Raw genomic sequence first — 23,340 nt, 5'->3', positions numbered from 1 at the left:
AAAGCATTTTTGTAGCAAACTCCAGTCAGACATCTAGGCTGCTTTTCTTATACATAACACTTTCTATTTCCAGACACTGTAAATATTGGCCTTCAGAATAGCTTTGTGCAGTGTTTACCCACATCACTTTATGGAAGATGAAGAAAGCAGAAAATACCCACTGTTTTCAAAACTGGTGATAATTTTTAACTGCTTGTATTTTTGTATGCATCTTTTGAGACCCTGAGGCTTTATTTCCACCACCACTGGTTCTGTACACTTCCCTCTCCCAATGGTGCTGGTTGTAAGTTGCAGTCATTGAGCATAAGTACCTCAAGGTAGTTATTAAACACTGTCAAAACTCGTGTAGAAGTTACAGCTTTTAGGTGCAGCAAAAACAGCAAAGTTACGGGAAACAGGTTGGAAGTGCCTGAAGTTTGGGCCTCTAGAAAAACTGTCATTCTTCCCTATTTTAAAATGTACCAGAATGAAATTAGGGATTGAAATCGCAGGTGCTGCTGCTCTTCTGGTAAAAGCAGCAATATCTGTTTTGTTAAGCAGTTTTCTGTTTCATAACTGTAAAGTAAATAAATAAAATCTTTGTGTTGTTTAGGTGGAGTTTAAATGTGGGTTCCAGATTGTCTCCAAAACAATTTATAGGACTTCTCCGCCATTGTAGTGTATGAATAACACCCACTGAACTCAATGTGAGGGTTTTTTTATCGTGTGGCTGAAAAGAAGAGTCCCTATTTATAGCATTCAAACGTTGGCAGGTGCAAGACTGGTGAGAAATGTTAGTCTCACACATACAAACTAGTTGTTTAGGAGAGACTTCTACGTGGTGGGAGCTGCTCCTCGCTGGGCCGCTAGAATCAACAGCGTTGCTCAGTGGCTGTCTTCTTGTTGAGATCAATCAGCTTGCATTTCCAGGAGGGTGTGTAACGAAGAAGGGCCTGATGGTGCTGATTGCAGTAATATACTTAGCTATGGCAGCCTTAGCTATTATTTATAGAAGTGCTAATTATATCAATAGAAATAGCAATATTAATACTGTTAAGTGTCAGAATCCACGCTTGACAGCATGAACTAAACACAGCTACTGTGAAACAAAGCAGCCAGCTTGTCTCCCTTGTCAAACCACCAATATGCATTTCAGGAAGAGTACACACCCACCTTAATTGCTTGGGGTCTCACCATTTTTGCTCATCTTGTTATATCACTATCATTTCAAGCTGAAAACTCACAAGACCGGCTGTTCCCATGAAGTGTAGACTGTATTCAAAGTCAGTCTGGAAAATTCAAACTGTGACTAAAAGTGTTACAGTGGATTCCAGTTTAAAGCTGTCATCCTACAATGCTGGAGACTGCAAGTGTCTTGAAGTTCAGAATCTGACCCAAACTTTTTTTTTTTTTTTTTTTTTTTAGTGTCTATATCCTACCACTTCTTGTTTACAAGATAGTTGGTGAGGACTCACGTAGATTTCAGTACCCACAGTTACCTTCAGACTACATTACAGCCAGCCTTAATTGGCATCTTTTAAAGGGCAGAAATCATATTACCAAAAAATAAACAAAACTAAAAGAAAACAAGAGCATATTGAGACTTATTGTCTGGCTGCTTTTTTAAGATTTAAAATATGCTTGATTTCCTGTCACAGCTCTTGTTACATCTGCCTACCTCTTGTGACAGTGTTTTAGACTGACTTCCCACAGGAGCTTACAAATCAAGCAGGTTAATGTCTTCATTAAAACTGAATAACAGTTTACTTTGGGAAAAAAACATATTAAATATTTCAGGATATTGAACACCAAACTACTATTAAGCTTTAACTAATGCATTTACTTTGCTGACACTTGCTCTCCGATGGGACGTGTAGCTCAAGTTAATGTCACTTGAAGTGATGTTTAAGACTTCATGAGAAAGTGTTTCCAACCCCTTCTAGATGATTTTACTCTAATTCTATCACTCTGTACTTGAGAAAAAGTTTTAAATAAGTTATTTCAGCAACTTGCCATCCTTATTTTGGAAGTGTACTGGGTATAAATGTCTCCTTTAGAGTTTTTAAATAATCCTTTCTGTGTCCTAGATACATGTGGTTCATTGTGTAAAGAGAGTGACAGGCTGTTGGCCTCTGGACATATAAAGAATGTCTTTAGCATGGTTTGCTTTTGGGAGGAAAATTCAAGGATTTTTGCAAACAGAAAAGGTTTGGGTTTTGTCACCTATGACTGCAATCTACCTTAAGGCATGATTGATTTAGTGGATCATGGGGATAGCAATGGAGGCACGTGGCCAGTAGGTCAAGGTTTCTCAGCTGGCAAGTGGAGATACTCTGTGTGGACTGCTGCTACTGCAGAACTGTGGGCTTGTGTCGTTTTCATTCTCTGTAGAATCCATTTGCAGTGATGCCATGTGGGACACAGGGGCATCCTATCAGTAATAGGAATGGGGTTTGTTTGGGTTTCTTTTGTTCATGTTGCACTGCAAATTCTGTTGGTGTAATTTGCTTTGTCAGCTCTTTTGCTTTTGTTGGGATTTTTTTTGACCTCTTCATTTGGCAATCCTACAGTTTACTTATCTATTATCAGAGCTATGTCAGATAGTGATGCGTCATTCTTTCTGGATCCGACTGCAGCAGCATCCCAGTACATGATGCAATCAAGTTACATTCCTCCACTGGCAGATTTAGACCAATCCTTTTGAAGTTTGTTAATGTATCCAAAATCAAAGCCACTTTCAGTTCTACACTGTAAGAATACTGATACTTTTTAGTAACCCTTGCCACTGTTGGTCTGTAATAATCCTGGAGCTCTTCTGACATCCATTTAAATTCTGTGAACCGGTGATCTGTGAGTATTTTTCCCTGAGGAGTTACAAAATTTTTAAAAATTATTTACATCTACTGTTGGAATTCTGTCTTGCATTGCATACTGGGCTGATTGCATAGATGATACAATATGACGCAGAAAGAAATGGGAGGATGTGTGTAGAACATAAAGATATGCCTTAGACTCATGAATATATTACATAAAAATAATTCCTACTGTAATGCTCCTCACTTTTGCTGTGTTAACTTCAGGGAAAAAAAATTGTCCACAAAACTTAGGATCTTGCTTATAGTCAGAAAGAAATGGTTGAGAAAGATGAATGGCTTAGAGAATAACTTATGCAATAGGTCGAATATAAAAAGCCTGGTTTAACTACTAGTGGGTATCTGAAAGACGTCATTGCTCAGTGGTGATGTTCTGGAATATAATGAGCACTAGCTCATCTCATTTGGCAAGCGTGGTAATTCCTGGTAGGATAGGAGATAATTAACAAGTGCACATGGAATATGAATTGTTGTGGGGTTTTTTTTTAATTTATTTTAACTCATGGTCACAATGCATTTAAGTTCAGTAGAGTAGGAAAAAAATTATTAGTTTTAGTAGAATAATTCTGTGGGGCACTCCACTTTTTGAATAAACAAATAGAGATCAATATTTTCTTTAATTTACTGGTCATGCACATTTAGTCAGTATATTGCCATTCACTCCCTTTAAGTAGTTCCACATATCACATTTTAGGGAATTTCACATTTGTGGTTTGAAAACAAAAATTGTTGTGCCTAATCCTGTCTTGCAAGATAAATAAGACAGACCTGGTTTTGTAACACAGTGGCTGAGTACTTGTACTCTTGTGATGCAAATACATACTCAGGTTCATGATTTACTTTCTGAAAGGCCTTGTGGACATTTGTTAAGGCTTTGCATTTTGATCCAGAAAAATGTAACATTTTTTTGAAAGGGCGTCAACTTAAATGGAACAGAAGTTACCAAAAAAACAAGAATTGAGATGAAGAGGGTTAATAATTCCCCTCTTTCAGTGATGGCTCATGCTGGTGCCACTGGGAGACATTCACCCAGCCTTGCTGTCCAGCCCCAGTTCTGTGGATGCCATTCACTTGGGCTGATAATGTGGTGCTTTATCCCTGAGCAGCCCTGCTCATGGACAGCATGATAACCTGGACCTGACCTGATAAGCAAGCTAACTGCAGATTCCCAATTAGTATTGATGATATTTGCATGTGTACATTCTAACAGGAACTGGGGAGTCCCAGATGAGATCAGTGCCCCATCCACTGCTGCTGGGCATTTTACATGCTGCAGAAGCGGTGCTGCCTCAGGAAGCTTTTAGTTAAAAAGGCAAGTCAGGAGAGAGGTGAGGGGAACAAAATGTTAGCATTTCCACTGTTGTGGTTGCAGACCAAGACACAGGGAAAAATTAGATGATTTTATCGTGATAATTCAGGGAAAGGAAATAAGGTTTTCAGAGGCAACTAACTCCCACTAAAGCAAGTATGGGAGTGATGTGCCAACCTGCCATTTGTGCCTTTGAAAATGTCCCCAGGGAGTCTATTGTAGAGCCAAGCATTGAACTCTGATCTTCAGTCCTCCACCAGACAATTGTTCCTTTCTGCTTTAAGTATTTTTAATTGAAAAATACCATCTGAACAGTGTCTGTAAAGAATTACTTTTCCTCAGAACCTCCAAAAGAAAAGCAAAATGATGTGCTGCAGCAATAAATTACCCAGGGATCAAAATAAAAACCACAGTCTTGTTATGAAAACCAGAACTGGTGGGTAAATACTGTGAATTTATGACACCACTGGAAAAATAAATCCACTCTGGTAAATGTTAATACTTCTGGAACTAAAGATTTTTGGTTTAATTATTAAACTATTCAAAACTCTTCTAAGCAGATTTTACATGCAAAAGCTACAGAATGTTTAAAAAAACATAAAGAAGTTCATCCCTTGCTTTTCTGCAGGCACTATTTTTATCTATGTCGGTGTTTGTTTCAGAGAAGAGAGTAAAAGTCCGTATGACGCTATCTTACTCTCCCCAAATAGCAGTAACACTCTTCCTTTTATATAGAGTTGCACATATATTCACTCACACTTTCTCGTCACTTTATTAGAAGGTAGACTCTTTTCCCATTTTGCAGGTTGGGAAGCCCTGGCAGAACTCTAGGTTGCACAAATCCAGAGAAATCGTGAGAGTCAGATTACGCTGCTGGAGTGACCCATGTTCAGGCCACTCCAACACGTCCCCTAATAATATTTTACAAGCCTGAGCCATCTGTGTGTGATGAGATCAGAAATAAGGAAGTCTGTAGTTGCCAAGAGAATTTTAGCAAGCAGAACTGTACAACTACAAAGAAATCTTACAGCATCAACAAAGCAAGCTCAGAGAAATATTCACACTTAGCCGTTTTTGACTTTTTAAATTGGAGAGTGTTCTTGTTAAATTTTAAGGGTTTGTTCTTCCTGTTGCACACCTAATTATTGATCATATTGTGAACTTTGCATGCATTATTAGGAGTCTCCAAAATGGCTAATACCATATTTTGCAAAAACAAGAAGACACTACTGCTGCATCTCCCAGCACACATGGAGGGGTAGTCAACCCTTACATCTTGGCTGCATCCCAGTGGTTTGGCTTCCTTCCCCTCACAAACACACACACAAACATACAATCTCAGAAGTACCCCAAACAAGAGACCCCCTGAGAATTCCCTGCCTACTTCTGATCCATGGACTTCTTGCCATGCATGGACTTCACATCAGTGATATCGGGTATTACTTATGTCTTCCTTCTTTTACTTTGTGTAAGATGAACTTCACAAAAACAAATAAATACAAAGTATAGGCCTTTCAAATGCTCTGAGCATCAGTTTCACTCTTCTCCCTTTGAACACAACTGGGACTTGACTGGAGGTGGAATTAAGCCCACATTGAGCATTTTCAACACTTGCAGTCATAGAAGAATTTATAATCCTACAAAAGGAATTCTGAAGCTCATCAAAGGATATGAATCTTTAGCTCTCAAGAATGGTTCTGATTCTGGAACAGAAGGTCCCTTGAGCTGCTTTCTTGGTTACTATGGGTTAAGTTCAACTAGGCTTCCTCCCAGTTTGTTTTATTAGAAAATGGTATTTATTTGACTGTGGTATGCTACCTAAAATTGTTATAATTTGTTTCTTTATTTCCATAAACATTTCTCTGTTTGTTTTGGAAGAGTGGTTACTTAAGGGAAAAAAAAAACCAACAAAGTAAGCTTAAAAATACATTGCTTGTCTCCCATATCAAATCTTCTCTTGTAATCAGTGTATATAATTTTCCTATAGCACCAATCTAAACAAAATAAGTCAAACAAAAGAAAAGAGAGGGAAGAGAGACATTAGAAACAATTTTCAAGATGGCATATCAGACCACACGCGCTTATGGGGTAAAATAGATTTATTATTTTGGTCAGTACAGTGGAACTTATGAGAAGTTTTCTTTTTTTATACAAAGTTAGTTCAGAGTAGATTAAAGTTTATTTCAAACTCAGCATATTTGACCTCAAGCATCATAAGAGTCATGTAGAATTGGCTCATGCTATTAAATTCCTACAGCGAACTCCATAATAATGATTAATTTGTTTCATAAACTCTCTTCATAATTAATACAGGTTTCATTGTGGGCACTGCTATTCTCATATTGATTATCTCTACAATTTAGATTGGACTCGTAAAATGATGTCTTTGTTTACTCTGATGGCCAAACATTTATTTTACTTGGATAACTCTCATCATTTGCAAACTGGACTGGGGATATTAGTCTCATAGAAATTACAAATATTTCAGACCTATTCCATGCAAGAGCAGGGATAATTCTTTGGCACCTGAGATTAATAATACTTTGGAGTTTTCTGAGGCTTCTCATCTGAGCATCTGAGTTCTTTATGAACAATTAATTAAGCTTTAAGATACCCTTCTGAAATAGGAAAGCATTAGTAGCCTCCTGTACTGGATAAACTCATATTTAGAGATGACTTAGTTCAAGTCACCTGTCAAGTTTTCTACCTTCATGTTGGATATAACCCATATTTGCTTATCACCTATCTTACCCTTCAGTTCTGAGATTTTCTCATCTGGCATGACAATTTTTGATGTGGCATAGTTCCCTTTGGCAAAATACGCATTTTAAACTATTGTAATGGCTGGATATGCTTTAGCTGCTGGAACAAATGTAGACCTTTCTTGTTGCTTGTTTTTTTTTCAAAAATAATTTAATTTTATTTCTAAAAGTTTTTCTAAACTACAGTAAAATCAGTAGACTTCTAAGACTAATAATCCCTTTAAAAAAAACCCTCAAAATATGACTTTCATATTTCAGACTTCAGGAGAAGCAGCTTTAATTGGAAAAGCAGAAAATAGCAAATGATGGTATGGAGAAGGTAAAGAGCCACAAACCAGATTTTGTAACATTACCCTGTGCACTCCATGCAATGTTGTGCAACAGGTGAGCCCTTCTCTTCGTCAGTCTTGTGTATGTAAATAATGTAAATCCACTTTATTGTAATATTAGAGGAAACCCTTCTCATATAACGGAGAGATCTCAAGGATGGGGGCAGTACATTTTGTTTAGTTCTGTTGCCCAGATCCTGGAAGGTCCCGAGCCCCATGGGAGCTGCTGAGCTCTCCTTGTTTTGTTAACTTCAGAGGGTGCTGGGGGGAAGTTGCAGTGACTGGCAGAAGTTAATCTTTGGAAAGCTGTGGAGACAAACAGGAATTCCATTTTTTGAGTTGAATTCAGCAATCCTGCTGTTGCCAAACCTACAAGCAGAAGGAAATGTGGATGTAAAAAGCAGCACGTATATACATATTAATGCTTCCAGTACAACATCCCCCATGCCTGAGGACAGTAAGTGCAATTGAGGACATGGTGAGGTTTACAAGAGTACCTCACATGTTGAGATGCTTTATAGTCCCCCCTGTGAATAGCCTAGCGAAAACCATATGTGAAATATAAATATACTGGGACTTAAAAATGGAGCTGCATTCCAGCCTTTTAAGTTAATTTTGTAACATGCAGCATCTGAGGGCTTAATGTGTGTTGTATCCAATGCTAGCTGAATACTGCAGGGCTTAATAAATGCAGTGTGTACTGGAGACACCAGAGGGTCTGATGGAAGATGTGAGAGGAGGAGAAGAAGACGGTGGAAATAGCACATTTTAGTGAAAGAACAAATCCGGTACGAACCAACTGCGTGCTTGCTTCCTTCAGTCCGAAGGCAACAATGAACTCCTGTTGTCATGCTGAGTCAGTTGGCAGTGACTCACTTTATCAGTCTCAAAATTGTCCAGCATTTCATCAGAACTGGATTACACAATGGAGTTTTCCTTTTCCCCCCTTTTTTTTTTTCCCAATACACTTTTAGTATTAATAGGCCCATAAATCATCCAATGTTAACATGTTTTCTCATTAACTTCTACTTTTTTAATTATAAGATTAATAATCATGCAACTTCCCAAAGAGGGAAGTACAGTAATCCCAATTTGACTCGAAATTCTCAAGGAAAAGCTTTCGTAGTTATGTGATTCTCTCAGTTAAAAATAAGTTAAAGCCTTTTGTTGCTTTCCACAGGATATTGGCATAGCTAACATATGCTCACAATTGTTCAGCTAAGGTATGTGTTCTCTGTTGGGTGTGGAGAGAAAACTTGTATGTGGAAACAGCAGCCAATGTATCAAAGTTGAAATTTTCTCCCCAGCATGACTTTTTTTTGTTTTTTTTCTGCAAAAGCCTATTGGAGGAATCACTCAAATGCAATATATTATTCACTGAAACAGCACACACAAATGATGTGATGTATTTTATGGGTGTATTTATCCATAACACAAAAAGACACGTTACCTAAAATGCAAAGTGTGTGATTCTGTACTTAAAATCTTCGCAGTCTTTGTAGTTTGTGAAAAAATTTAGGTCTATGAAGCTTTATATCTAACTCTGTATATTGGTGCGCTTCACTAGTTTCTTTGATTTTAGCACCTATGCTGTTACAGAGTTTCAATGAAAGCAATATGAATAAACTAAAAATGTGTAAAAAGTGATGCTGAGTTGGCTGGACAGCAATGCATCTGTTCTAAAATCCAGCATTTCTAAGTTCAGCCATCTTGTCTGCCCTAATTTAACATCTGTATTTTCCACCTGTTTGATTAAATTAATTTTGTTCTATCAAATCAATTTTTAAATCACATTTTGAGGGCAAAATATGTATAAGAATAAATATTTTTAATCTTAGAATGTTGGAGATACATGGAATCTGTTCAATGATGTCTTATCCTGGGTTTAATCCCATCCGTCTGTGTTTCGAATCCATCCTGGTGGCTATGAAATGGAAAGCTTCCAAGAGTCTTTGAATAATTTTTTAATTTTGTTCTTCAGTGGTTCTAGTTCTTTGTTGTTAATTAGATCAAACCACATTTCCACTGAGGCTGTAATGGTAGTGTCATCAGCCTGTAATCTGTCAAGTCCCTCTGAAACCTCCTTCAACTGCTTTTGTAAATTTAGTACCTCTCTGTAAAGTTCCTTGCAGAGAAAAATGTGTGCTATTTTTTGATCAAAGTCCTTCTTGTTCTCAGTGCAAATTTCAAGACACTTGTTGATGCAAATGCAGAATCACGTTTTCCTGAGAGGAACACTGAGTGTCTCTGGGAACCACGGGCACTTTTTCACTCAGGTTACCCTTTTTCACTGGAGTTATCCAGCCTGCTGGTAACAGCAGATTTGTCTTTAGGCTCTATAGTACAGGTTTGGAAGAGTTTGGCCATTACTTTTTCACTTAGTGTGGCTGAAATACAGCACTGAGCAGCCATATATCAGAAGCAGAAGAAATAGTTTTAAACATTCTTGTTTCAAATTTGTTTTTTTCTGTCTAACCAAATAGTAAAGACATCTTTCTCATGCAGTTCTCGTTTCTGGATATCTTTGGTAACACTGTACCACTACCTGTGGTTTTCATTTTTTAATAGCATACAGAGACATACATTTCATTGTCCGTAAACTTGTGGTCATTAGGAGATCATTTGTCATGTTCAGGTAGCCAACCTGCACTAATAACACTGTTCAATGCTGTTACTTTTTCTTTTATTATCCTCCTGTTTCTTCTGTTGGAGATTTTTGTAGTGGACAGGTGAATTTACAAGTCTCTAAAATAAATGTTTCAATCATTGCTATCAGTTGCTCCTTTTGTATTCCACTGAAGGCAACATCATTAAGACAAAATAAGGTTGCATCTGTCTTGTTAAGCAGAGATTTTCTTTACAGCATAATCAACTGGTAAGCTTACTTCTGGGTCTTCAAAACACAAAGGTGTCTAATGTTTAAGAGCATCTAGGAGATTTGGAACACAGATTTAAATCATCATTGCAGCTATGTTTAATAATGATAATGACAGCATTAAAACGTCTCACTTTCAGGATCATGAAACTCATCAGAGTCCTGCTTGAGTAGTTTCACTTACAAGGACATCTCATCTTGAGGAGTCTTCAAAAATAAATCATCTGCATTTTTTGAGATGGATATGAAGTCATCCTAACTTCTTGAACAATTTTGACAATGCCTCCACTATACTGTTAAAGAATTATCTTGGGTTTTGTTACTTGCATACACTTGTTGTTTTCTCCAACTTCTCTTGAAGTCGAATAAATGAATATTTTTAAGTGTCTTGACCATTAAGCTTCAGTTTGTAATATTGGTATCTTTAATATTAACAGTAGAGCAAGAAGGTTGCAGTCTGGATTTAACAGTTGGGATGGAAAACCTGTGTGAGAGTGCTGGCGTTTGTTAGACCTGTTAAAGAATACTCAGATTACTTAATGTAAGTTTTTGGATACTAGAAGTATTATATATTCATGTTCAAACTTGTTTTGTTTATTACTCTTTTTTTAGCATAATTTGAAAAAATATCCCATTGACTAGTAGCATGTCTCTCATCAGGCCCTGAAAGTGTTACTCCCCATGTAAGTGGGAAGGCAAGAGTTTATGTTTTTTTGCTGTATTTTAAGAAGGGCAAAACTGCTTTACTCATGTCACTTTCCTGTTGAGTCTTAGAATGTTTAAATTTCTCACTTGCAGATAGAAAATAGAGCCTGATTTTTCAAGCATCACTTCTTCCTATTCTTTGTTATTTTCATGTAAACATTTCTAAGTGTCAGATCCTGAATAGTCAGCACTGGATTGTTTCTGTATCTGACATTGTAAATATAGGTAACATGACTCATGGACTCTTTGCCAAACTATATATAAGCAACTCCTGGAGCAAAATGCTATAACATCTTCCCTGGGTCTATTGTGAGGGGCTGAGCAGGCCATCTTTGGTCAAATGTATTTCTGCTTTTGGAACACCTCAAGCTTTGTCTGTCAAGGCTTTGTCTTTACAATCACATCTGTGTGAGTTTTGGTTTGGTGTTTTACATGGGAGAGCACGGGGAGTACCCATCTAAAAGCCAGTGCAACTCAGATGCTTTCTATTGCTAAAAAAAGAAAAATATGCTAATTTACCAGTACCATACAATTTGTGCTGCTTTTGTTCATATTTATCATATTTAGTGGTTCTCAATAGTTCATTGCCTTTTTTTTTGCTTCTGGGGATTTTTGTTTGTTCGCTTTTTCAATCTCTCTCACAGCTGCAAAGTAGTGAGCATCCGTGTGCCAGTAGTGTGCAAGGTCAGGCTGGGTGAGGCTTTGAACAACCTGGTGTAGTGAAAGATGTCCCTGCCCAAGGCAGGGGGTTGGAATTGGATGATCTTTAAAGTCCCTTCCAACCCAAACCATTCTGTGATGCTATGATTACCCTCTCTGTGCAATCTTAGCTGTAGTTCTCTCAAAATCCAGCTATTAGTTTTACAAGTAACTATATAAACGCTTTAGTGATGTTTTCTCAAAGATGGAAATGCATATGCTGCTTTAAGAGTGAGAAGGATGTATCAGGTACCGCAGGAAATTCCAAGAAGCTTTCTGTGGCTTGAGAGCATGGCCACAGTGGGAGAAGTGTGTGGAGTAGTAACTGTGTAGGATGGTTGGCTCTTTATTCATCAAATTCCCTGTCCCCATAGGGATGGTCTTAGGCCCAGAGCTCTGGTTAGAAATTCCCAGGACTTGATCTAATCTTGAGTGCACATGAGATGAGTGAGGACTGAAAGGCTGAGTTAGCAGGGAGGTGTTGGAGAATTGGAGGTGCTAAGAGGAGAAGGTAAAGGCTGCAACTCAGCTGGGGTCTTTTAGTGTACTTTTTTAACTACATGCCACAATCCACTGCCTATCCCAGATGTGTGCAGATTTCCATGATAAGCCTAAAGACTGCTGTAGGAAATACTTTTTTTAGTCCAAGTAGTATTGCCTAGGAATGTTTTTTGAGCAGTTTTTCAGTTCAAAGTTAAACCTGTGATGTTAGTGGTGATTATGGCTGCTCCTAAAACACTCGAGTAACTTTTGGCCATTTAATTGTGACAATTGAGTAATTCATGGTACAATGTTTTCCCTCCAGCTTTATGGTCTGCCTTTGCCACAGTTTTCAATCCTCTTCCTAGTCTTGAATCTACACTTCTTTTTAGCAGTTAGAAAACAAACTTGAAACATCTTATTTTACTCTAGAAGGAAATGTTGTTTTTTTTTTTACTCCTTGAGGAGACTGTGATAACTTTATGCACTTTTCCCTTATTTTATTCCCTATTTTGCCTGTCTTGTTCCTTGATGGCTTTCATTCTTCGATCAATTCCACCAATTTTAATTGGAATTTTTTTTCCTGTCTTCTCTTGTGATAAAAAGATATTTTCAAGTAATCTCCTTCTTTAGGCCCAGTGGTAAAAGGGCTGTCTTTGGGAATTTGGACATCTATTTTCCATTAAAATGAATGGAATGAAGTGTTAGTGTCTGGCAGGGATTTGAACACCTTTGAGCTATTGTGAAGCAAGTATTCTCATTCCTCTGAAAGTGAACTCCTGTTGTAGAAAGGAATGGATAATGTTAAGCTTTGAGACCTGTGGATGCTGTAGTAACATGAATGTGGATAGAACCTGTAAGTCAGATTTTTGGGCTTTATTTGTCTTGCACATAACTTTTCTTAGAGGAGTAGCCTGTAGTTATCCCAAAGAACTTCAAGCATCATTAAGTACCTAACACTAAAAATACATATCAATTGTTATATCTTGTCTGCTCCAAAAAATGTAGTTTATCACTTATCCTCATATTTTGAAGCAGGGGTCAGATTGAGTTGACTTTTAGCAGTATGCATGTGCTTTTGTTCCCTGGTGGTTGACTTTTTGTGCTCCAAAATTACAGCTTTAATTTAGGATGTAGAAAGCTTGTATCCTGCCTGACTGTGAGGTTCTAATTAAAGATTGCATTAGATGTGAGCTGACACTTGTTTGTTTCCAGTCAGTCTCCTAACACAAGAATCTTGGATGTGTCAAGCAGTGTTGACTCTGAAGACAATTGTCAGTCATCTCAATGTAGAAACTATTTACTGTTTTACTGTTTTTTTTTTTTTTTTCAAGAAAAAGAAGATATAATAATGTTACATAGACCTTCAGCATTATCACATTTTGATACTTGGAGCCCAGAGTACTGTTTATGTTGAAACAGCAATGTGGGAGAGTAATCCCCCATAAATTCTCTTCATTATAACCCTGTGGCTATTTTTCTCATACCTGTTTTAAAGATGCCTACATGAGCTGCACATGGTGCCTAAACAGGCAGACTCAGCTCTCATGACTGAGAATAGCTGTGCTGCACCAAGTAATTGTTAACAACTTGCTCACAGTTTGCCCCCATAATCCCATATCTGAGAATCCCCAATGAATTTTTATGGTACATTGCAGCTTTACTCTGGGAATCCCTAGGAATTTCAGGCTGAAACTCATTTGCTTACTCAGTTGGATGGATGTGTGATATATAGCTCGATATTTATGTGGGATTTCTGTCAGACACGATTTTCTTCCCTTGCTTGGTGCCTGGCCCTCAAATGGTTTCCTGAAGCGGTGAGAATTCCATGTAGCTGTAGTGGTAGTACCTTTGTTTCTGAAACAGAAGGCTTAAAGGTATACTGGCATTTATGGTTCTAACATCTGTGATATTATCACAGTGTGTTAAAAACAAATGTCGATGCATTGTGAAACTACAACAGAGACTACTAAAAGTCATATTTGTATCCTGATTCTTACCAATATTTTGTTGGCTTCATGACAACTCAACAAATGGAACAGGAGGACAGCAAAGTACCAGTTAATATAAAGTTATCTTTATTCCAACTTCTGTTTATTTTGCTGAGTTTTTTTGTTGCATATCATCAAATGGTTTCACAATATGACCTCTGACTTTGAAACAAAACAAATTAAGTGTTAGTTAGTACTGATTAGTGCAATGTTAACATTGATTCTTTATTTACTCAAAAATCAGGAAATTAACGTTCCTCTGACAAACTTAATTATGCCTAATTGCACAGATATTACAAAGGGGATCTCTCATTATATAATCATAGATAATCCTGGTGGCAATAAAAAATCTTACAGTCCTAGCTAATATTTGCAAAGAAAGTTATAGAAAAGGAGCCCTTTGACCATAAAATAGTACCTGACTTGGGCTTGTTACAAAACCTGACTAAAGAGTGGCATTGAAATTGGTACACTTTGTTTCTATTATATCATTTTGAAAATATTATGTCACCTTGTTCTGTATGTTCTAGTTCTGTAATGAAAGGCCCTTTTGTTCAATCACAGGCAAAGTAAAAGTGTTTTTTGTCTATAGGATACCAAAGCTCATTTCTGTCAGACTTACACCACCACTAACCTTGTAGGTCTTCCTATTTTTGACAGGTTTGATTGAGAGAAAGGTTCTTATCTCTGTTCTTGTGTAAAATAAGACCTGAGGCTTAATTTTCAGTTATTACAACTTTTTGCTTTTAATTTCTTTGGCTTTAAATAATAAACTCTCTCATCTTTTCCTTTCAAAATGAACTTCAATTAATACTTCAGGAAAATAAATGCACCTCTAAATGTGTCCTTTAAAACAGCTGAGCAAACTGTGTTCACTTTATAAAAAAATATTCTCCTTTAGGCTAAAACTAAAGGACTAATTCAACCCAGTCTGGTTTTTCTAATAGAGCTTAGCTTACATAAAGGAAAATAAAAAAAGAAAAATAAGAAGGAGACCAGGACATTCCTTTTCTTTATTACATCTAGTGCATCTTGGTTCTTTATTCTTCAGAAAACTCTGATTAAATGTTTCAAAGCTCACAAATCCTGCCCATATACACACAGAAAAAATCCTGAGGTGGTCTACACATAATCAAGGTTTGTGAACATGAGACTTTTTACCTATAGTTGGTGGCACTGCTTTTAGTAAAAAGGTTACATCTTACCAATGTTTCCTGTGTGTTTGATACAGGGCTCAGCAGTTTGCTGTTGGAGTGGGCTTCTGAGGTTGTCAAAGATAAACCTTTGCTTGATGTGTTACTCATTTTCATTGCTTTACTGAATGGCCTCACAATATTTAGTTAGCCCTGAAACAGAATCAGGCACTTTTCTGTGCTCACAGGTCAGAGCCACGTGGCCTAAATGCCCCCAGTCCCCAGGCTTTATGTTTTCTGTTAGCTGGCAGTGGGATTTTAGGGGTGCATATCCAGAAACACTAAGCACAGGGACTTTGCAGGAATTTGGGCCAGCTGACAATAGGTGTCACAGTGAAATTTTGGGCTGAACTGCTTCAAAGTGAGAAACAAACCAAAGAAGTTTGAGTGAAAGTCCAGACTTTTCAGTAACTTACAACTTCAGTTTGCCTGGTAAAAGCATGGGTTTACCCTTGCCTATAATACATGGAGGAATAGCTTATAGAGAAACTTTCTCACTATATGACTGTATTTGAGGAAAATAATCCTACATCCATTGAAAGGATGTCATGGTGAAGTCCTGTTCATATTAGATGAATAATGCCACTTAGTGTTGCTTCTTTCAAATATTGCAGCATTATTGTACATACTATTTTTTTTTTGGTCATACATCCTTAGCTTTAAGAAATACATAGAGAGATTTCTAGTTTTAACAATTGCATAAAAAAGCTTTAAAAATGCTACTGCTCATAACAGAGATTTTTCTAAAAAAAACACTGGCTTTTAAGACAATCACATAACTTTTAGAGCCTACTGAAGAGTTTTCGGATGTTTGAAATTTCAACAGTTTTTATCTTTTTTTTCTGTAGAGAAGTTTTTGTCCACTTCATATAGTCAATAAATGTTCAAGTATGATATTTCCATCTTCATACATCTGATACACTTACATTACATTTTTGTTTTTATTTTTCCAGAAATGGCTATTCATTTGGGGGGCAGTATTCTCAGGTGTGATATTCTGAACTAGGAGATAATTACCTCTTGAATGAGTAGCATCTTTGAAAATGCTGACATAAATATTTTCCAGGTAGAATGGATTCACGCTGATAGGCTTATGAAACTATTCAATTTCACCCAGAGGGTAAAATAACATCTTCCAAAATGCTGCTAGTGATGTGTCTCTCTTTATTTCCCCATCTAGATCAGATCTTCATTCATTATAATCTTAGTGCATCTCAACTGCTACGACAATCGCTAGAGTTGCAGAAGTTTGTGTTGGTTTGTTGGCAGTTTTCGCCCTACTATTTAAACAAGGTAAAAGTAGAAATGCTGGCCACCTTGAGCTTCAGAATTTTCACTTCTGAAATCGTTATGACAGCATTTAATAGTCTGCATGCTCCTTAACTTTCTGAGGCAAAAATAGAAATCTTTCCTGGTTATTCTGATTATCTGGCAGAAGAGAATGATGAATGTGCATCCTGCTTTGTTACCAAAGCTCCTTTCATTTGATAAAACTACTTTTTACTATTTGTTGTTCAGTTTGGGATGGATTCAGTGTGGATTTTCATAAATAATTAATCAAATTTGTAAGTCCTTAAATGTTGGCTGAACTGCAACACGTGTCTCTAATGGAATCAGAGGTAACCTTTGGGAACCCTGTAGTTATATAAGAGGGTGCACCCCCTACAATGCAGTGGGCTATGTAACAAGATCTGACTTCATTGTGACTCCCCAGCTTGCATGAGGGCCTGGCATGTTAGCTCAACAGCTAAATTGGTCACTAATGGCCTACCCATGCAAATAAAGGTAATATCCCAGCACCCTGTAAGTGGAGAGGATGAACATATATGTATAGCCAAGGCTATACATTATTGTACCTTGCTAGGAGTTAAATAATTGCATCACAATCCACACATCCAGGACAGACAGCTAATAACACATGGACATCCCAAGTTCATGTGCATGTTATGTCTAAAGGCTTTTTGTATGGTTTTGGTTTTTGAATTGGAAAGTGATATGTTGGTATGATACTGTCTTCTGGAGTTGATGAGGACTCTCAGCCCCTGTAGGTGGTGATTGATGTACACCAGTGTTGATGAATATAAAAGCAAGGGATTGGCCTTGCTGGGACAAAAATTGTTACATTGTGAGATATCACTCTCACGATTTACTGATGTAGCAGTAACATTTGCCAACACAGTATTAGAGAAATGTATGACATGGGATGATTATGCAACAGAAACACCATTTTGCAGCCTTAATGCATGTGGCCTAGGGGAACAGACAGTATGCAAAGTGTTCCTCCACTGAAGTACAGGTAGTACATCAGAAAGGAAAGTGGGTATTTGGTAGACATTACTTGCACACATATTTACACAAATCTATTTAAACTGTTGAAGACATGTCAGTTTTGCATCTGGTTTATTATTCAGGACATTCTGAGATTAAAAAAAAAAAAAAAAAAGAAAAGAAAAAAACAATAGAAAAGCCAGTTCTGGTTCAGTAAGTGCATCCCAGTCTTGTCAATCAGCTGGGCTGTCTGAGAGACTGATCCATAGAGGCAACATAGCCTGAACTTCTGATCAGGAAGGGCTAACATCCCAGTTTCACTTTCTGTTCTCAACAGGGTGATTAACTTTTTCCATTTATTTTTTTGCTATCTGTAAAATGAGAATGACAGTAGTTTTGTTGCCAAAAGAAGTTGAGAGATTTGATTTATGATTACATGCACCTGAAATATGGTATGATGAACCAAAGTCTCTATATTAAAGGAAAGTATTACTTATTTGGAGGTCTGGCAGTAAGTAGTGACTGCTGAGATGGGAGAACAATTGACATTCTTTGCATATTGAAAGGCACCAGAAGTGCACTGTATTTCCCCTTTCCTGTCCTCAGCATCATCACCAGTAAATCTGCAGGAATAAAGAGCTTTGTGTGGTCCTTCTAAGTTTTTCGTTGGCCCCTGCTGATGTAAATCAAACATATTGTCCTCCTGTTATCTTCAGGTTTAAAAAACCTATTTTTAATCGCTTCATACAGGTATCTAATTTGAATCAGCCTGCCACACTGCAGGACTCTTGAGCTTTTTTAATTGGCATCTCTCTCATTACATTTGCACAAAGTTGCAGAGACGCTGCAGGACACCAGTAGAGACATGTGAATCACCAATCCTGTTGGGCTGGCAACAAGGTGGTGTGATACACCAGGGGAGTCTCAGAGACCCGTGGACATGATTAAGGGGACGGAGTGGAAGCAATCAAGTTCAGACATGTTGCTGTGACTCCTTCTAGGTCCTGCCTATACCATCTGAAACAGAGCTGTCATGGAAGCTTGCCTGGGATTTTTAACAGCAGTATGGTGTTAAACCAGCCTGGTTTCTAGGAACAGTTCTTGGGATTCTGGTAATGCAGAGCTCCCTGAAGGTTTTAATGGAAATGTCACATAGCAAAAATGTGAAGTACATCAAAACCAGTGTTTTAGCCCATCATAGGGATAGGCAAGGTACCCAACCAGTTTATGGAGTCAGTCTTACTTAAATTTCTTCAGCACTTGAAAATCAACCCTTAGGTATCTGCTATGAAGCTAATTTTTTTTTTTTTTTTTTTTTTTTTTCCTGAAGGAAGTACCTCTTATCCTCAGACATGTTTACATGATGCCGTGACTCCTTTTCCAGTTTTGGCTGCCAACAAGATATGTCTAAACTTAGTATGTTGGTGCGCCTGGAGACATAAAGTGGAGAGGAAAAACTAGAGCAGTCTAGAATACGTTATTTGGCACTGAAGTACATTCCTTCCTTCTCAAACCATCATCCAGAATCTTGTCATTTGTAATAGAATCTTTCACAGTTCTGGTGGGCACTTTGGTTTTCCCTAACTTCCCCTTACTACTGAAAATCAGGGCTCAGTAGCTCTCTGGCAGAACTGGAGATGGGTGCTCCAGCTGCACCAAACACACCACTCTTTCATGTGCCTTTATGGTGCTAGTATTTTTTTCATTCTTTTGGAGGCTTTGCTAGAGGGGTTAGGGCTCTTTTGCCTCCCTAATGACGTTGCTAGAAACTAACTCTGGACTGAGAAGACAAGTTTGCAGAAAAAAAAAACCGCAGGAGTATCATTTACCAGGTAGACCAGCATTGCTTGTTCTTGCATTCAGGATGGATAGTGCAGCATTTTACTAAGCCAGCCAGGAGTCCTCTGTTCCAGCCTCTTTCTCGTGGGGTGACACCATGTATGGCCTAACCAAAATTTGGTGTCTGTGTCATGGGAGATGTACGATCCTGGCACATGCCAAGGGCTTGCTTGCCTGTTTGCTGCATGGCCAGGCCGTGTGACTGCCATGCAGGTCCTCACAGTCACACAGCAGGTCTGTGTCCAGCCCTGTGACCGAGCTGAAAGCTGCCAGCAGCAACACGTCCTTCTTCCTCTTCTTGCAAATGATCCAAGTGCATAGCCATTGACCTCCTCAGGTAATGGAGAGGAGGAATGGCAGGCCCACAGGAGTGTGGTGTGGTGGTGAACAAGCTTTCATTGAGCATTTTAAAGCAAGAAAAAGGGCAGTTTTATGTTGACAAAACATTAAATCAGGATTCTCCATTCAAATCGCACCACTCAGGATTTTTAAAAATGTCTTAGATGGACTAAATGATTAATAAGACAACCCAGAATTGAACCATTGATGGTTAGGATCTAAGTCTAAGAAAGACTTCCAGGCAAGGAACCAGTAGTGCAAATCACATCTTGTGGGTTTTTTCATTCAGGTCAAACATATATTTGGATTTTATTAAGATTAATTCAATTAATTTCTGATTAAAGGTCAAAACTAGCTTAAGTTGGAATCTACTGCATATTTGCTTTCCAACAATCTTGAGGTTTGAAAGTGTTTGGTTTAGTTCTATAGTTCTGTGAGTACACAAAAACCATGCGACTTTGGAAGGGGTGGCTTTGGGCTGAAGTTTGGGTCTAAGCATTGTCGTAAGTGAGAGGCACTGGGCTCAGTTCTAGTGTTCTTACTGAGATTCAGAATTCCTCAAAACATGAGGAAGTTTGGCCTGTTACCCTGGTTCAGATGCATATATGACATCTCTAGAAAGTTAGAGAAAAGTTAAGGACCTAGGTACCTTCCAACTTACAGGTTTTGGATCTGGATCAAATGCAAATCTGAACATTTTTCAAACTTTAGAGTTTCTGACTCAGTACACAGTTTCCAATCCAAATGACTTAAATTTGAAGGATTCAAGTCTGGTTTTTTATGCACAGTTGGTACATTTTAAATATTTCTTCAGGTATTTATAAGATTGCTAGGACAAAAGAAATAATGTTAGTTTGGGGTCAAATATTCCAGGCTGCTAAGAACTTCTCACATCTGATATCTTCATTTTGGTGTAGACCTGGTTTTTAAACGTTAAATTTCAGAGACTATTCCCACTATTTGTACTGAATATAAGGATATGAAAACTTGTGATTTTCATCAGCTTGCTTTGATACAAGTCCCATTGACAAAGTATTTATTTTTTTTCCCATAATATTTGCCATTGTAAAACTCTGAGAGATGCCAGGCCGAGATGGGAAGACTCTTCACATATTTACAGTACCATCTACTCATGGAGCTACAGTTGAGTCTGTTTTACAGATGGAAAAACTGAGGCAATGACTGCTCAATTGGTACTTACACAGCCAGATCGAGTTACCACAGTTAGAAGCAAAGTCTACAAATGCCCCTTCTGCTTTCCTGACCTTACATACCCTTCAATAAGGTGATTATGGTCATAAAGTCCAGAGAAGAAAATATGCAATATTACTAAATTTTTGTAATATCTATTTAGAGTAACTTGGAGAGCTGCCTCTACATATGCCAGGTGTGTACGTAGCTAAATATTACACAAGGAGTTAACTTAAGTCATCTATTAGAGCTTTTTACTCTTGATATTTTACCCTAAGGTAAGAGAGGCTGTGTTTTGATGAAAAAACTAATGAAAATTAACCTTTTGAAATATATTACTTAAATTTTCTGTATTTACTGTACATCTGGATAAAACCAGAATGTTTATAAGTGAAATACAAAAATGTGTACCAGTGAACAAAGCTAATCAAATTCACCAGTCACCAGGCCGGTTAATATTATAAAGACTCTGTGAATCATGAATATCCAGCCAGCCTGAGGGTACAAATCCATGAATCTAGGGAGTTTACCTGTCTCTTTTACTCAGCAGGCTATCCCTCTTCCATCACTACAATTTAGGCATATATTGCCTAATAATAAATGTGATAATAAAAATGTATTTTGGGAAGCAGGATGTTGTAATAGAGCTTTAGATCAAAAGTGAGATTAATTTTACTTAATTTAGCTAACTACAAGCTAGCTGCTTAGCCTAATCTAGTTGTGTAGGCTCCCTCTTTAGTGGGGAGACAGAGAAAGCTGGGAGGAATTGCATTTGGGAGGTGCCTGTCTCTCCACTGACAATAGAGGGAGCCTACACAACTGGCTTAGACAGGATACTTAACTTTTAGGTGGGTATGAGTTACTCCAGGAAAAGTCTGTTTTGCTTCAGGAGATGTGAGTTCTCATCTGTTTTTCTACTGATTTACAACATAACCTTGGCAATATCACTTAATTTTTTTTTTTTGTTTACTTAATATCTCCATCTAAAAAACACCCTATGGATAAAGCTCTTGAAGAACCGTTGCCAAGGATGAAACACAGGTGCAAAATGTTTTTTCCCCGGTCTTCCTACTTTGACATGTCTGTAGTTGTCATTAAAATAAATAGAATTTTTGTGACAGCATAAGTTTACACGTGATGAGAAGCAGAGCTGAGTGAAAATTATTTTAGAAGCAGCATACATCTTCTTCAGATGTGACAGAATATTATAAAAATAAAAATATAGTAACTGGTTACATGTATTGTTTCTCCCATCTTTGCTTCTCCTTCTCACCTTCTACCACCCGTCCATCCCCTCACCTCCCCCTAGCAAAAATATATAGGGAGTGGGGAGAACATTCTTCAGATTAGACCTGTATTTTAAATAACCTTGGCCTGTTTGCAACTGGGAAAATGTTTTTTTTACTTGAGAGATTTATTTCTGTCCTTGTAACACCATGTACTATATGCATTGCACCTGTTCAGACATAAGCACAGCACATTATTATAGCTGTAGGGACAGAAGCTTCCCAATATATATTTTTTGAAAGGAGGGAATGCTGGGGAGAATAGCCCTCTTTTTTTCAATTGTTTACCGAGCAGTCTCTTAGGAAGACTTCTTCCTCATCAAGATCAATTTTCCCTGCTCCCCTATTGTCTGGGGAAACCTATCTCCAGGAGCGTCTTTCTTGAAAGATCTCATGACTTTAAAATCATCAGTGGGCTTTGTGTAGTCTGCCTGTCAAAAGAGATATGTTTACACCTTCCCTGCATGTGTTAGAGCTATAAGGTTACGGAGCAGAATGGCTGATACGTTTCGGCGCTCCATGCTAATACGCACAAAAAAATGTATTTATGATAATCATATGGACTGTCTGAAACAATGCATTCCAACATCCTGTAACATAAATAAGAAAGGTGGAGCCAGCCGGCAGCCAAGTGTTTATTTGCCAGCGATCCTGCTCAGCGCGGCGTACCTCAGCTCCGGCGGCTCAGCCTGGCAGCATTGAACCTGTTGCTGCATTGGGCGAGTTGTGTTTTGCGAGCCGGGGAAGGAGGGTTGTCTGCTGTCTGGGAGGAGGGCTTTGTCTGCTCTGTGTGCGCCTTTCTCTCTCTCCTCTCGCTCTCCCCGGCTCTCGCACTCTCGCTCGCTCTCGCTCGCTCTCTCTCGCTCGCTCTCCCTTTCCCGTCTCTGTGGTTTGGAAGGTAGGTTGCAGTGTGTGTATATACACAACATCAAGAGCAGGAAAATGGACTCATTAGGGAGGCAGGCAGTCATTACCACTCACACTGTACTTCCAGGGAGACAGCGACTATGAGGAGACAAACTGAGGACTGGGGAACAAGGTAGGCCAGTCAACTTTTATAAAACATAAAAGAATAAAGCCTCTACTCTCCTTAAATCACCACCAGTTCTTTATTCCCCCCCCCCCCCGCCCCCCCTCGATTTTTAATTTAGAGATGTAAGTTTGCCAGACCTATTTGCTAGCTTAAAATTCGGACCATCTATAGAAGGCCTTACCCTCTACA

The 23,340-nt window shown here is 38.1% G+C and overlaps 1 protein-coding gene across 16 annotated transcripts in view; it reads left to right on the top strand.

The window, feature by feature from the left end:
- ZBTB20 (zinc finger and BTB domain containing 20) overlaps positions 1 to 23,340 on the top strand; it is a 501,814-nt gene that overhangs the window by 5,481 nt on the left and 472,993 nt on the right. For 9 of the 16 annotated variants that reach the window (XM_032751095.3, XM_072925270.1, XM_032751076.3 and 6 more), the window contains exon 1: positions 21,854 to 23,157. The exons of 2 other annotated variants lie outside the window; for them this stretch is intronic. The gene's annotated coding sequence lies outside the window, so the exon portion shown is untranslated. Of the gene's footprint in view, positions 1 to 9,089; positions 23,158 to 23,340 lie in introns of those variants that run through there. 5 more of the 16 variants (XR_012054412.1, XR_012054413.1, XR_012054411.1 and 2 more) reach the window with 3 other exon arrangements.

This window comes from Taeniopygia guttata, chromosome 1, assembly GCF_048771995.1.
Source record: "Taeniopygia guttata chromosome 1, bTaeGut7.mat, whole genome shotgun sequence".
Taxonomy (NCBI): domain Eukaryota; kingdom Metazoa; phylum Chordata; class Aves; order Passeriformes; family Estrildidae; genus Taeniopygia; species Taeniopygia guttata.
Note: the sequence above shows the minus strand (reverse complement) of the source record. Positions and strands in the feature narration are given on the sequence as shown.